The 12,985-nt window shown below is 40.2% G+C and overlaps 1 pseudogene; it reads left to right on the forward strand.

Moving 5' to 3' along the window:
• The first annotated feature begins 1,359 nt into the window (after positions 1-1,359).
• LOC102862013 lies at positions 1,360-5,634 on the forward strand (annotated as a pseudogene).
• Positions 5,635-12,985: the final 7,351 nt, after the last annotated feature.

Consider the following 12,985-nt stretch of genomic DNA (forward strand, 5'->3'; position numbering starts at 1 on the left):
TTACTCATGTGCATAAGATGATACTTGAGCAACCCTACTTTTGTCATACAGTAGTATGAAAGAATAAGCCTAATTGCAAAATGAATCCTTAATATTTTTCTAACTTACTGTATCATTAATCACAAAATATGGGTTTATAAAGCTCTGGTGGCAATAACCTATAGCAAGTTATACTGTTTACCCCTCTCCCCTCCAAAAAGAACCCACCAAAAATCCCAGAGGCTCAAGAAATAATCTTTCAGCTAGCTGTGGAGGAAAGCTGTTTCTAATTAGTAAACTTAGCTGCAACACAGCTATCCTATGTGCATGTGAACAAAAATGTGTACGCATACACATATATACTATGTGTATCCAGAACCCTCTGATGCGAGAATAACTAGGAAAGAGACACTTGAACAAAGACAGTTTCCTCTGACTCCATTTTGCTTTTCCTGTGTAATTCAGTTATAGATTTTCTATAGGTACTGAAGTGCTTCAGAATATGGCTACTATTGTTCTGTTCTGAGCTACTTCAAGATGGTTATGACAACACTCTTCTTTAATCCTTTATATCTGCATGTCAGCTTTGAATACAATAATTTCTGAGAAAAGACATTTTGTGGACTGATTTACATCATTAATAAAGAAGATATGTTCAAGTTCTGAGGTCTATATCTATGGATATGATCCTGTTCAGGGAACTTTATGAAGCCATTTAAATGTAGCCTATATCTCAAATTTAATTATTGACATAAAAGTTATAAGAATCAGCATAGACACAGAGAAATGTAAGAACAACTGGACATATGAAGATCACTAAGGAATGAAACTTGTGAATACCATGCTAACTGAAGCTGAGAAAAGGATTATCTTTCTTTTTTTTAATTTAGGTTGTTTATTTTTTATTTCAATGAACATCTACAGAGATTTTGGGATTCCATTCATTCATTGTTGCACCCTTCTCCCCGCACAAACCCCTCCCCCCTCCCCCCCATTTGCTCCTCTCCTTGAAAAGCAAAAGAAAAACTCACTCACTGGTACACAATCCCCCTCCGCACCTCCCCAAACCCCACTCCCTACCCCCAAATATAATCCACTCTGCAACCCTCATTGCATACTCCTACAATAAAAATAATGCCCTAAAATATGGATGAAATATGTTTACGGCATTGAAGTCTATGGGGCAGAGAATAGTCTAAAAGGATTATCTTTTGTCAATCCATTTCATCCTGGGTCTCTCTCTCTCTTTTGTGCTGTATCATCTCCCATACGGAGACTGGTGGGCGCGCGTCATCTCATGCATGGGCAACCTGCGGGCACATGTCATCTTTTGGCAGGCGGGCGTCATCTCATGCACGGGGTGGGGGTGGGTGCGCGCCAATGGCGCACAGGCCTGTGGGCACACTTCATGGCATGCCCACGCCATCTCGTGCACAGGCAGCCAGGGGGTGCGCACCATCCTCCAGCGTGGGGTGGCCAGTAGGCCTGCACCATCTCACACATGGGCGACTGGCAGGCGCGTACCACCTTCTGCGCGGGTGGCTGGAGGGCACGAGCCACCTCCCGAGTGTCATCTCCCACACGGGTGGCTGGCAGGCACATGTCATCCCGTGTGTGGAAAGCCGGTGGGTGTGCACCATCCCCCACGCAGGCTGCCACTGGGCGAGTGCCATCTTCCATGTGGGTGGCCAGCGAGCGCAAGCCATCTCCCGCAGGTCATCTCCCACAAGGGTGGCTGGCAGTAGAGCTTCATCTCGCGCGTGGGAGGCCAGTGTCTGCCCGCTTACCCTGCCTCTGCCATCTTGGCTCCAAGAATTCTCCTCGGAACAAGTCCACTTTGCAGCAGTGTGGCGGCTCCACCGCACCAGTCCTGGGGAGGCCCTGTGCCCAACCTCTATCCTGGGTGAGGGATTCCATAGGTTCTGGCTGTGGGAGCTTCATGGAGCTGCAGCTGCGGTGAGGGGCAGTGCGGGCTCTGTGGGAGGGGGTTGGGAGCTGCAGCACTCACCCATTCTTCCTTGGAAATCCTTGAATTCCTGTTGTTGAGACTCAATCCTCACTGAAGACCAGTCATCAACTGTTTAACTGTTCAATTATTAATAAACAGAAGTCTGTAGAGGGTCATAACGGCCCTTTTCCAAGTGGTCCGCTGCTCCCGCAGCTCACCACATTGTCTCTGCCTCCACCGCCATCTTGGCTCCGAGTCCCACATCTTAAAGGCATTAATTATTATTTTGTTTCTTCAGTCATTGCTCAGATCATAGCAAGTAATTCAGAAGACTGTGACCTGGATCAAGTGCACTTTCATCTTTAGATTGACATCACTTTTCTTTAGCTCTCTGAGAGATGCCTGATAGCAGATTTTTCCAATGCAAGTAATTTTATTTCTTGACTGCCGATGCCAAGAATGTTGATTGTGGACAGAGCAAGCTAACATTATTAACAACCTCAATCACTTTTCCATCTACCATGGTGCTGCCAATTGACTCAGTAATAAGAATCTTTGGGTTTTTGTTGTTGTTGTTTGATGGTTTTATTAAGACTATTGTGGCATCAGAATTGGAGGGAAATTCATAAACCTGTGCTGTGCAGATGGCATAATCTTGCTTTGCAAATGGTGTTAGAGAAGGCTATTCTTTTAAAAGAGACATTATGCTTGGAAACGTGGAATATTAGTGAAGGAGAGAAAGATTCTCAATAAAATGAATCTATACAATGTCTACAGCAATGGACTCAAGTGTGCTGGAGATGATAAAGATAGTTCCGGGCAAGGCAGAATTCAGATCTATTGTTCATAGGGTAGCTATGTGTTATATTCAGCTTGATGTCACTTAACAACAACTTGACATGTAATGATGTGCCATCTTGATACTATTTTAGAATATTTATAAATTGCTAGGAGGTGTAAAATAACCTTGCCAGAGTAATCAGATCTCAGAAGAGAAGATTCTTACTGCTCGTATTTTGTGTAAATATTAAATTAAAACACTTTTCCACATAGATACCAATTAAGTTGGAAAAAACATAAACACAATTTTCTTGTATCTCCTTTCTCTGTGATTATCTCAGCATGCAGAAACCAGATTATGATGCAAGATTATTCGGGGCAGATATATTTTGTCCTACTGGAAACACATATAAGTACAAAGTTGTATCATAAAAGGATTCTTGGAATTGATTTTAAAATCTGCTTTCCAATCAAGAGTAAACTGAAATTCTAGTAAACTGAAAATTTGAGCTTCATATTTTGAGCCACTCTGGAATGGAATTTTTTCCATTTTGCCTTAAGGAATCTTAAGTAATGATAGAATATGCATTGTTTTTATTGTCGTTGTTGTTGTTTTTAGTATGTGCCATTGAGGTAATTATTACCAATCATGGCTGCAAACTTTGCATTATCACCATCCTCTCCATCTTCAACATACTTGAGTTCATTATTACTGTCATGATGCAATCCATTTATTTGACGACAAGCCCTAGATCGAGGATGTGAGATCAGAGGAGGCAGAGGAGGAGGAGGAGGAAAAGGATGGGGATAAGAAGAAGATGATCAAGGAGAAGTACATTTACCAGGAGGTGCTCAACAAAACCAAGCCGATCTGGACCAGGAATCTTGACAATATCACCAACGAAGAGTACAGCGAGTTCTACAAGAGCTTGACCAAGGACTGAGAAGACCACCTGACTGTGAAGCATTTCTCCGTTGCAGGACAGTTAGAGTTCCACACCCTTCTCTTTGCCCCATGACGGGCTGCCTTTGACCTGTTTGAAAACAGGAAAAACAACAACACTAAGCTGTGTAAGAATCAAACCTCAGCTTACGCTAAAGTGCAGCTACCTCTGCCCGCCCCCCTTCTGCCTGAGTGGCTACCTTATCTTATACAGAGGAAAAGTTTTCTTCCTTATGAGGGCATAAAGGACTTCTCTGCATTCCTGTACCTAAAGCAACCAATAAAATTCAGATATTTAAGTAAGCTAACTATTCACAGATTTGTCCTAGAGAGGGTTAAACCGGGTGGCTCCTTGGAGGCAAGGATTCTGAGGTTCCGTCTAACATACTTTGGACATGTTGTGAGGAGAGACCGGTCCTTGGAGAGGGACATCATGCTTGGGAGGGTGGAGGGACGGCGCAGGAGAGGAAGGCCCTCTATGAGGTGGATTGATTCAGTGACTGGGATAATTGGGATTGGAGTGTCGGAGACAGTGCGATTGGCACAGGACAGAGCGGAGTTTAGGGCTGTTGTACATAGGGTCGTTATGAGTCGCAGGCGACTCGAGGGCACATAACAACAACAACAACAACTATTCACCAATCAGACCTCAACAAGTCTCCAGACTACCTCCCCTGCACTATGAGCAACTAATCGGATGCAAGCCATTATACCAGCTGCTCTAGATAGCCAATCATAGCTCAAGTAGTTAGATAAAGAAGTAAAAAGGTATAAAAGGAAAAGTGTGCTTTGTCTCGGGACTCTCTCTGTGTGGATGCTGCTGTGCCAGCCCACGAGAGCCCAAGTTTAAACTTGAAATAAACTTTGTTAATTTGGCTAATTGGCTCGGTGATCTTTTCTGGGGACTCACTCATTACAAGCTGTACATCCACAGGGTCTTCATCATGGATAACTCTGAGGAGCTGATCCCAGAGTACCTCAGTTTCATCAGAGGCCTGGTGGATTCTGAGGATCTTCCTCTGAATATTTACCGTGAGATGTTGCAGCCGAGCAAAATTTTGAAAGTTATCAGGAAGAATTTGGTTAAGAAGTGCTTGGAGCTCTTCACTGAACTGGCAGAGGACAAGGAGAACTACAAAAAGTTTTATGAGCAGTTCTCAAAGAACATTAAGCTTGGAATACAGGAAGATTCACAAAACCGGAAGAAACTTTTAGAGCTGTTAAGATACTACATGTCTGCCTCAGGTGATGGAATGGTGTCCCTCAAGGACTACTGTAGCCAGATGAAGGAGAACCAGATACATCTACATCACTGGTGGGGTGCCTGCAGAAGCACAGCCTGGAGGTGATCTACATGATTGAGCTCAGTAACTAGTATTGTGTGCAGCAGCTCAAGGAATTTGAGGGGAAAACTTTCATATCAGTCACCAAAGAGGGCTTGGAGCTTCCTGAAGATGAGGAAGAGAAGAAGAAACAGGAGAAGAAAACCAAGTTTGAGAACCTCTGCAAAATTATGAAAGACATCTTGGAGAAAAAAAGTTGAAAAGGTTGTGGTGTCCAACTGCCTGTTCACATCTCCATGTTGCATTGTCACCAGCACATAGGGCTGGACGGCAAATATGGAGCGAATCATGAAGGTGCAGGCCCTGAGGGACAACTCGACTAAGGGCTACATGGCTGCCAAGAAGCACCTGGAGATCAACCCTGATCATTCCATTATCAAGACCCTGAGGCAGAAGGCAGAGGCAGGCAAGAACGACAAGTCTGTGAAGTCATCCTGCTATATGAGACCACACTCCTGTCCTCTGGGTTCAGCCTGGAGGACCCCCAGGCCCACACTAATAGGATCTACAGAATGATCAAGCTCGGCCTGGGTATTGATGAAGACGACCCCACGGCTGATGACACAAGTGTCACGGTCACTAAGGAGATGGCCCCACTGGAGGGAGACAAGACTATGTCTCGCATGGAAGAGGTTGGTTAGCTCGCTGCCCATGTTCACTACTTCACCCTCATTCGTTCTCTCTGATAATATATTTTCAAGAATTTTTTTCTTTATTTTTGTGAACATTTAAAGAAATTGTATGGCATGACAATAACCCAGGGCCATATGAGCTTCCTTCTGCTTGTAGTGTGATCCTGCCTACTGTAAGTGCTCTGGCAGAGCTAGTTGTCCCTTTATTTTATGTTGGCTAATTTACCATATGGAGGTCATTTCTGTTATAAGGTGTGTGTAACCCAACCCTAACCCTAACCCTGGTCTGAAGTTAGCTATTTAACGGATTCCTTAGTAAATAATTTTTGGTCACTGAAATGTTGAGCTATACTTTGATATTGAGAAGAAACTCTCTGTTATGACCACCTGAGTTTGATCTTCTAGGATCCAGATAAGCCTCCCACTCTCTGTAGTGCCCTTAGTTGTATGTACCAGGCGTCTAAAAATAAGTGTGTTATGCTGAAGCAGCTCTATGGGACTCCACATCCAGGGTTTGTTTTCCAAAGAAGAGGTATTGTTTAGAGTAGCAAAACTAGGCACCTCCTAGGTGGCTGCTGTCAAAGCAGGTTCTCAAATGTAACCAAGCTTACAGTGCCAGGTCACCTTCTACCACAAAGGTTGTAACAAATATAGTTCATTTACAAAGGGGAAAAAATAAAAAAGAATACCAGAAGAATGTCTATTTGTGCTTTGTTGACTATATAAATGCATTTAACTGCATGGAACATAATAAGCTGTGGCTGACACTGAGAAGAATGGAAGTCCCAGAGTACTTAATTGTGCTCACATGAAACCTATACCTGGACCAGGAGACTGTTGTCCAAAAAGATCAGGAGAACACTGTATGGTTTAAAATTGAGAAGGGAGTGCATCAGGTTTGTATTCTTTCTCTATACCTATTCGATCTGTATGCTGAGAAAATTTTTTTGGAAGCTGGACTCTTATCAAGAAGAATGTGACTCATCTGCATTATGTGATGACACAACCTTACTTGCTGAAAGTGAGGCGGATTTAAAGCACTTGTTGCAGAAGATCAAAAAATGCAACCTTCAGTATAGATTGCATCTCAGTATCGAGAAAACAGATTCTTACCATTGGACCGATAGGCAATGTCATGCTAGATGGAGAGGAGATAGCAACTTCCATCAAACAGCTTCATCTTACTTGGATCCAAAATTAACACCCTTAGTACTAGGAGTCAGGAAATAAGGAGATACATTGCACTGGGGAAATCTGCAGTTAGGGATCTTTTCAACTTATTGAAGAATAATGATGACAGTTTGAAGACTAAGATGCATCTCATTCAGGCCGTAGCTTTTTTCATTACTTGCTTTGCATCTGAAAGCTGTACAATGAATAAGGATGAAAATGAATTGATGCCTTTGAGCTGTGGTGTTGGAGAAGAGCACGGAACATTCTATAGATGGCCAAAAGAACAAACACGTAGATCTTGGAGAGGATGCAGTCCAGAGTGCTCTTTGCAGCTAAGAATGATGAGGCTTTGCCTCATGTACTTTGGACATGTCACTAAGAGGGGCCATTCCTTGGAGACAGATATGATGCTAGGAAGGGTGGAGGGTCGACCAAGAAGAGAAAGACCCTCAACCAAGTGGATTGACATGGTGAGCTCTTGTGTATTAGGAAGTGTGAGTATGGTGCAGGACAGGGTTCAGATCTTTTGTTCACAGGACTGCTACTGAGTTGTAGTCAATGGTGGCTAGCAAAAATAACATGATGGCCTTTTCTGAATCCAGCTTGATCATTTGACACTTCCTGTAATTTATATACTATTCTAGCCATTTTGAAAATAATCTTCAGGAAAATTTTTCTTGCATGTCATATTAATGGCATTGTTCTAGAATTTCTGCATTCTGTTAGATCACCTTTTTTTGAGAATTCTTATAAATTTAGATTTCTTTTCATCAATTTTCTAACTTGTCTTCCAGGTTTCTTGGCACAGTGTGATTAACACATCAGGATTACATTTGTTTCTTTAAACATGGTGATTAATACTGCATTAGTTCCTGGGATATTATTTTTTTTTGGGGGGGCACTGTTTCAGTGTAGCTTGAACTTCTTTCATTACCATTAGTTCTTGATCATATGATCCTTCCTGAAATGGTTCTATATCAGCCAGTTTGTTATTATTGTTACAGTGACTTTATGTATTCCTTCCATCTTCTTTTAATGCTTCCTTTATCATTCAAGAGTTTGGCCATGAATCCTTCAGTATTGCAACTCAAGACTTAAATTTGTTTTTCAGTTATTTCAGCCTGAGAAATGTTGAGTGAATGTTTTCCTTTTCATTCTTCAACTCCACCTCTTTGCACATTTTTATAGTACTTGCCTTGTTAAGATATCCTTTAAAATCTTCTGTTCATCTCTTTTACTTCAACATTCCCCTCCCTTTATTTTAGCTTCCCAAAGCTCTATTGCAATTTTCAGAGGCTCTTCTGGCATTTATTTTAGGTTTTTTTTTCTACTCTGTCTTTGCAGTGATTACGATGTTAGTTTTAAATATGGACTTTTAAAAAGCCATTTCCTCAGCCCACACTGGTCTCCAACTATCTTAACTGCAAACATATGGTCTTGCAAATCATCAACAGCTGTGAGATTTCTGAGTCCTTCCCACACTGGATCATGAAACTTGAGGGACACTTGGGTAAGATTATGGTGGCAAGACTGTAGTGATGGTAGTAGAGAAACTATGGTATTTATGTAAAGAAATTGTATCAAGGCATAAACACAGGCTCCCTGAGATAACATTTTTGGTGTTCTTGCCAGATGATAGAAGTAGAAGCTAACTGCTGAACTGAAACTGGCCTGAACTAATTGAGAAGTTGTGCCTTCAGACCCCTGGGTTAAAACCTAGATTTGCATTGGTTGATATTTTTTTGTCTCCCTCACTTTCCAACCTATTTCCCTAATAAACCCCATTCATGGTACCACAACTGTGAGTCAACAACAAATAAAGGAACATCATGCTGCTGCTGAGACTCTAGAGGCATCATGGGCCTGGCTTCGGAAATTTTTAACTTATTTCTGCTCTGGGATGGTGAGAAACTATGCTATTCTCACTCCCTCTGGCTATTTCAGAAAGACACCCATGGTCCTCTGCCCCCATGTACCATTTTCTGCTCTCAGGATAGTGATATTTTCCTTTTTATATTTGTGATATCTTGGATGTCATTCCACTGCTCATCTGGTCTTCATTCACTGATGTTCAGTGCATCAAATCTATTTTTTAGATGGCTTTTAAATTCAAGTGACATAGATTCAAGGTGTATTTTAGTTCCTGATAATTTGTTTTAATTTTCTCTGGCTTTAGTTTGAACTTTCACATGAGTTATTGACTATCTGTTCCTCAGTGGCACCTGGCCTTATTTTGACTGCTGATATTTATTTAACTTCTCCAACAACTCTTTCTGTGGATGTAGTGAAACTCAGTCCTGCCTGATCCATCAGGTATAGTTATCATTTGTGCGTTGTGAGGTTTATTTTTTGTGGGGAGAGGAGTGCTATTTTCAATGAGTAAGTGATTGTACAATATTCAATAATTTTATCCCCAGCTTCATTTATGTCACAAAGTCCATATTTTCAATCAATCAGTTCTTTCTCTTTGTTTATAACCTTTGCATTCTTGTCTTAAATTACTAACAATACATCTTGGTGGCATGTTTGGTCTATTTCAGACTTAAAAAATGACAGAAGTCATCATTTTCCTTATCTTTACCTTCAGTGGTTGGTGTATATATCTGAATAATAGTTGTATATACCTTGAGAATTTTCTTGATAATTATTACCACTATGATCCCTGAAAGAATAATTCGAGAGGATGTAGCCAGCAAAGATTTAGAGCCAGATTTTTGGCCACCTGTGTTAAGACTTGAACCATCTAACATATACAAAAAAATAATTCTATGTCTGCAACCCAAGAAGAGTTCTACCTTACCATTAGCCCAGGGATGACTATTATTGAGTGATTTCTGGTCAAAGAAAGCTTAACTAAAAGAGGAAAGAGCTTAAGATAAAAATATAAGCTATAACAGCCTAACTAAATCAAAGTTAAGCCTACCAAAATCTACTCCAGTATAAATGCAATCACCTAAAAAGACTGGAATTTCTAATGAAGCCACAGGCCACTCAAAGACTTGCTTAAAAATTAACTATTGGAACACGTGTAGAATATATTCTGACCACCGAGGGTCACCATTAATCATAGTTGACTTGAAGGGAATGAATAGTTTCAATAGTAAAATAAATTAAAAATATTTAAGATGTATACTCAGTTGTTAGACAGCTCTTAGTTCAGGCTCAAAATAGGGATATATTGATAGATAGATAGATAGATAGATAGATAGATAGATAGATAGATAGATAGACAAATAGATAGATATGAATAAAAATAGATACAATACAATAATAGAAATGTCACACATATTACCAACACGAAGGACAGTTGTATTGCTTGGCCTGCAGAAGTTAGAGATTCACAGATGTTTAGAATTAGCTCTTATGTCAACTGCAGGTTACATAATGATGGCCTTAAATAAATATTGCAGCTTCCTGAATATTCTCACCCCACTTAGTTCTATTTTAATTTCTTCCCAGGTAGGAAAAAAAGAGAGAACAGAGACTACTTAAGATTTGGGTTGGTGCATTTAAGTAAGTTTCCCATGAAACTTTCTTCTGATATATTGTGATGAAAAAAAAAAAGAAATTAGTCACAGGTTCAGTTACCTAGTCTGTCCTTGAGGAGGTAAGTCTTCCAAGCAAGTTGTTCCTGTTGCTTAAAAGAGATTCCACAGAGACAGCAGAATTCCTTTCAGTTTATCAGTTCTGATCAGTGGGCCTAAATACTGACAACATGTAATAAAAATTTCAAAGCCTCTCACATAGCTTCTAAGGGGAAAAAATTCTGCATTATATCTTCCAGATTTTAAGGAAATTTATTTCAAAACATATACTTTAGACACTGAAAAGCCTTACAAGGTCACATAGTCTGGCTCTCTATGAAATATCTTGTGAGACTGATAGGGACAACTCACCTACAAACATACCTCTAACTAAAAAGAATAAATGTCAGTTCCAGTTAATTTTTATTCAGCTCTGTATGCTACTCTCACTTCATTTGTAAATTCAACAACAGAAAGTTGTGATGTTTTCATAAAATTCTATAAATATGTTTATTAAACTAATACTTATGCTTATTCATTTTAATTGAGATATAACTATATTATTCACTTTCTATCTTCTATTTCTTATAGTTTATATTTCAGTAATCAGTAAATATGCATAACACAAATAAACAAATGACATGCAATACTTGCAAGAATGATAATACAAGTTCTGCTAGAAATACCAGAAATTTAAAATAGTACATAGCTACAGGAAAAAATTAAGTTAGTATATTATGCAAAGAAAAGATTGAAATTGTCAATTATTTCATTTTCTTGGGCTTAAAATAAAAAACCGTATTAATAGCAGTCGAGAATACAAAAGACATGTTTAATTAAGAAAGCTGCTGTCAAGGACCTCTCCAAAGTTCTGAAGAGAAAGAATGTCAGTTTATAAACTAAGGTCAGCCTGATGCAAGTCATGGTCTTTTCAATTACTTATGCATCTGAAAATTGGACAGTGAATAAGGAAAATGAGAAAAGAGTGATGCCTTTAAACTTTGTGTTGGTGATCAATGAGTACTGAATAGTGAACTGCCAAAAGAACAAACAAAAATTTTCTTGAAGGAAGTGAAACCAGATTGCCCCTTAGAGGCAAGAATGGTTTATCGCTGAATCATTTACTGCAGGCATATTTTCAGAGGAACCTGTTCGTGAAGATAGACATCAGGTGAGGAAAGCTAGAAAACCCATGAAAAAGAAGATCATCCGGGTGAATTGACAAAGTGACTACCATGTTAGGCTTGAGTGTTAGTGTGGTTTGAAGATGGTATATGTATATTGTCTCCATACCTTTTCAATCTGTACGCAGAACAGATCATCCAAGACACTGGCTGTATGAGGAGGAATGTGGCATCAGGATTGATGGAAGAACCCTGTGTTATGGAGATGACACAACCCTGATCGCTGAAACTGAGGAGCACCTGAAGCGCTTGCTCCAGAAGGTCAAGGACTGCAGTCTTCAATATGGACTGAAGCTCAATATCAAGAAAACAAAGATTCTCACCAATTCGCAGCATCACTATGGATGGTGAAGAGATTGAGACAGTTAACAGTTTTCGTTTCCTTGGTTCCACGGTCAACACTCTTGGTCACAGCAGCCAGAAAATCAGGAGACGAATTGCATTGGGAAAGTCGGCTGTGAGGGACCTCTCAAGAGTTCTGAAGAGCAACGACATCAGGCTGGAGACTAAGGTGCGCCTGATCCAGGCTATAGTCTTTGCAATTACATGCTATGCATTGGAGAGTTGGACAGTGAATAGGGATGATAGAAAAAGAATTGTTACCTTTGAGTTGTGGTGCTTGAAGAAGAGTGTTGGATATACCATGAACTGCTAGGAGAACAAACAGGTTTGTCCTGGAGAGAGTGAAGCGAGAATGTTCCCTGGAATCAAGGATTCTGACGGTTTGTCTGACATACTTTGGGCATGTTGCAAGGAGGGACTGGTCCTTGGTGAGGGACATCATGTTTGGGAGAGTGGAGGGATGGTGCAGGAGAGGATGAGCCTTGATGAGATGGATCAATTCTGTGAGTGGAGTGGTGGGAATAAATGTATTTGAGACAGCGAGCTTGGCACAGGATAGAGTGGCGTTTAGGGGTCTTGTGTATAGGGTCGCTATAAGTCACAAATGACTCGATGGCACATGACAACAACTGCAACAACAGCATAGGATAGGCCAGAATCCCAGAACAATTGATTGTGCTAATGCAAAACCTATGCTTGGACCAGGAGACAGCTGTTAGAACAGAAAAAGGAAACACTGCATGGTTAAAATTGGGAAGGGTGTACATCAGGGATGTGTCCTATCTCCATACCTTTTCTTTTCCTTTTTTTCCCCCCAGAAAATATTTTTTATTTTAATGAAAGTTTACAGAGACTTTGGATTTCCGTTCATTCATTGTTGCACAATTTCCTTCTTTCCCACCCCTCCTAACTAGTCGTTTTTCTCTTTAGAAAGTAAAAAAATAAAAAATAAAAAATAAAATAAATGGAAAACTAAATAAATTATTTTATTGTTAAAAATGCCCCCTTCCCCAATCCACTCCACTATGAAACATTCATTGTAGACTCTTGTCGTGGATAACAATATATCCCTCCTAAACAATTTTCCTAATAATATATTCCTCCTAAACAGTTCTCTCCCTTATCTGTTTCAAGGCA

This window comes from Elephantulus edwardii, unplaced genomic scaffold (assembly GCF_000299155.1).
Source record: "Elephantulus edwardii isolate Elephantulus edwardi_28Jun2011 unplaced genomic scaffold, EleEdw1.0 scaffold00399, whole genome shotgun sequence".
In the NCBI taxonomy this organism is placed as follows: Eukaryota; Metazoa; Chordata; class Mammalia; order Macroscelidea; family Macroscelididae; genus Elephantulus; species Elephantulus edwardii.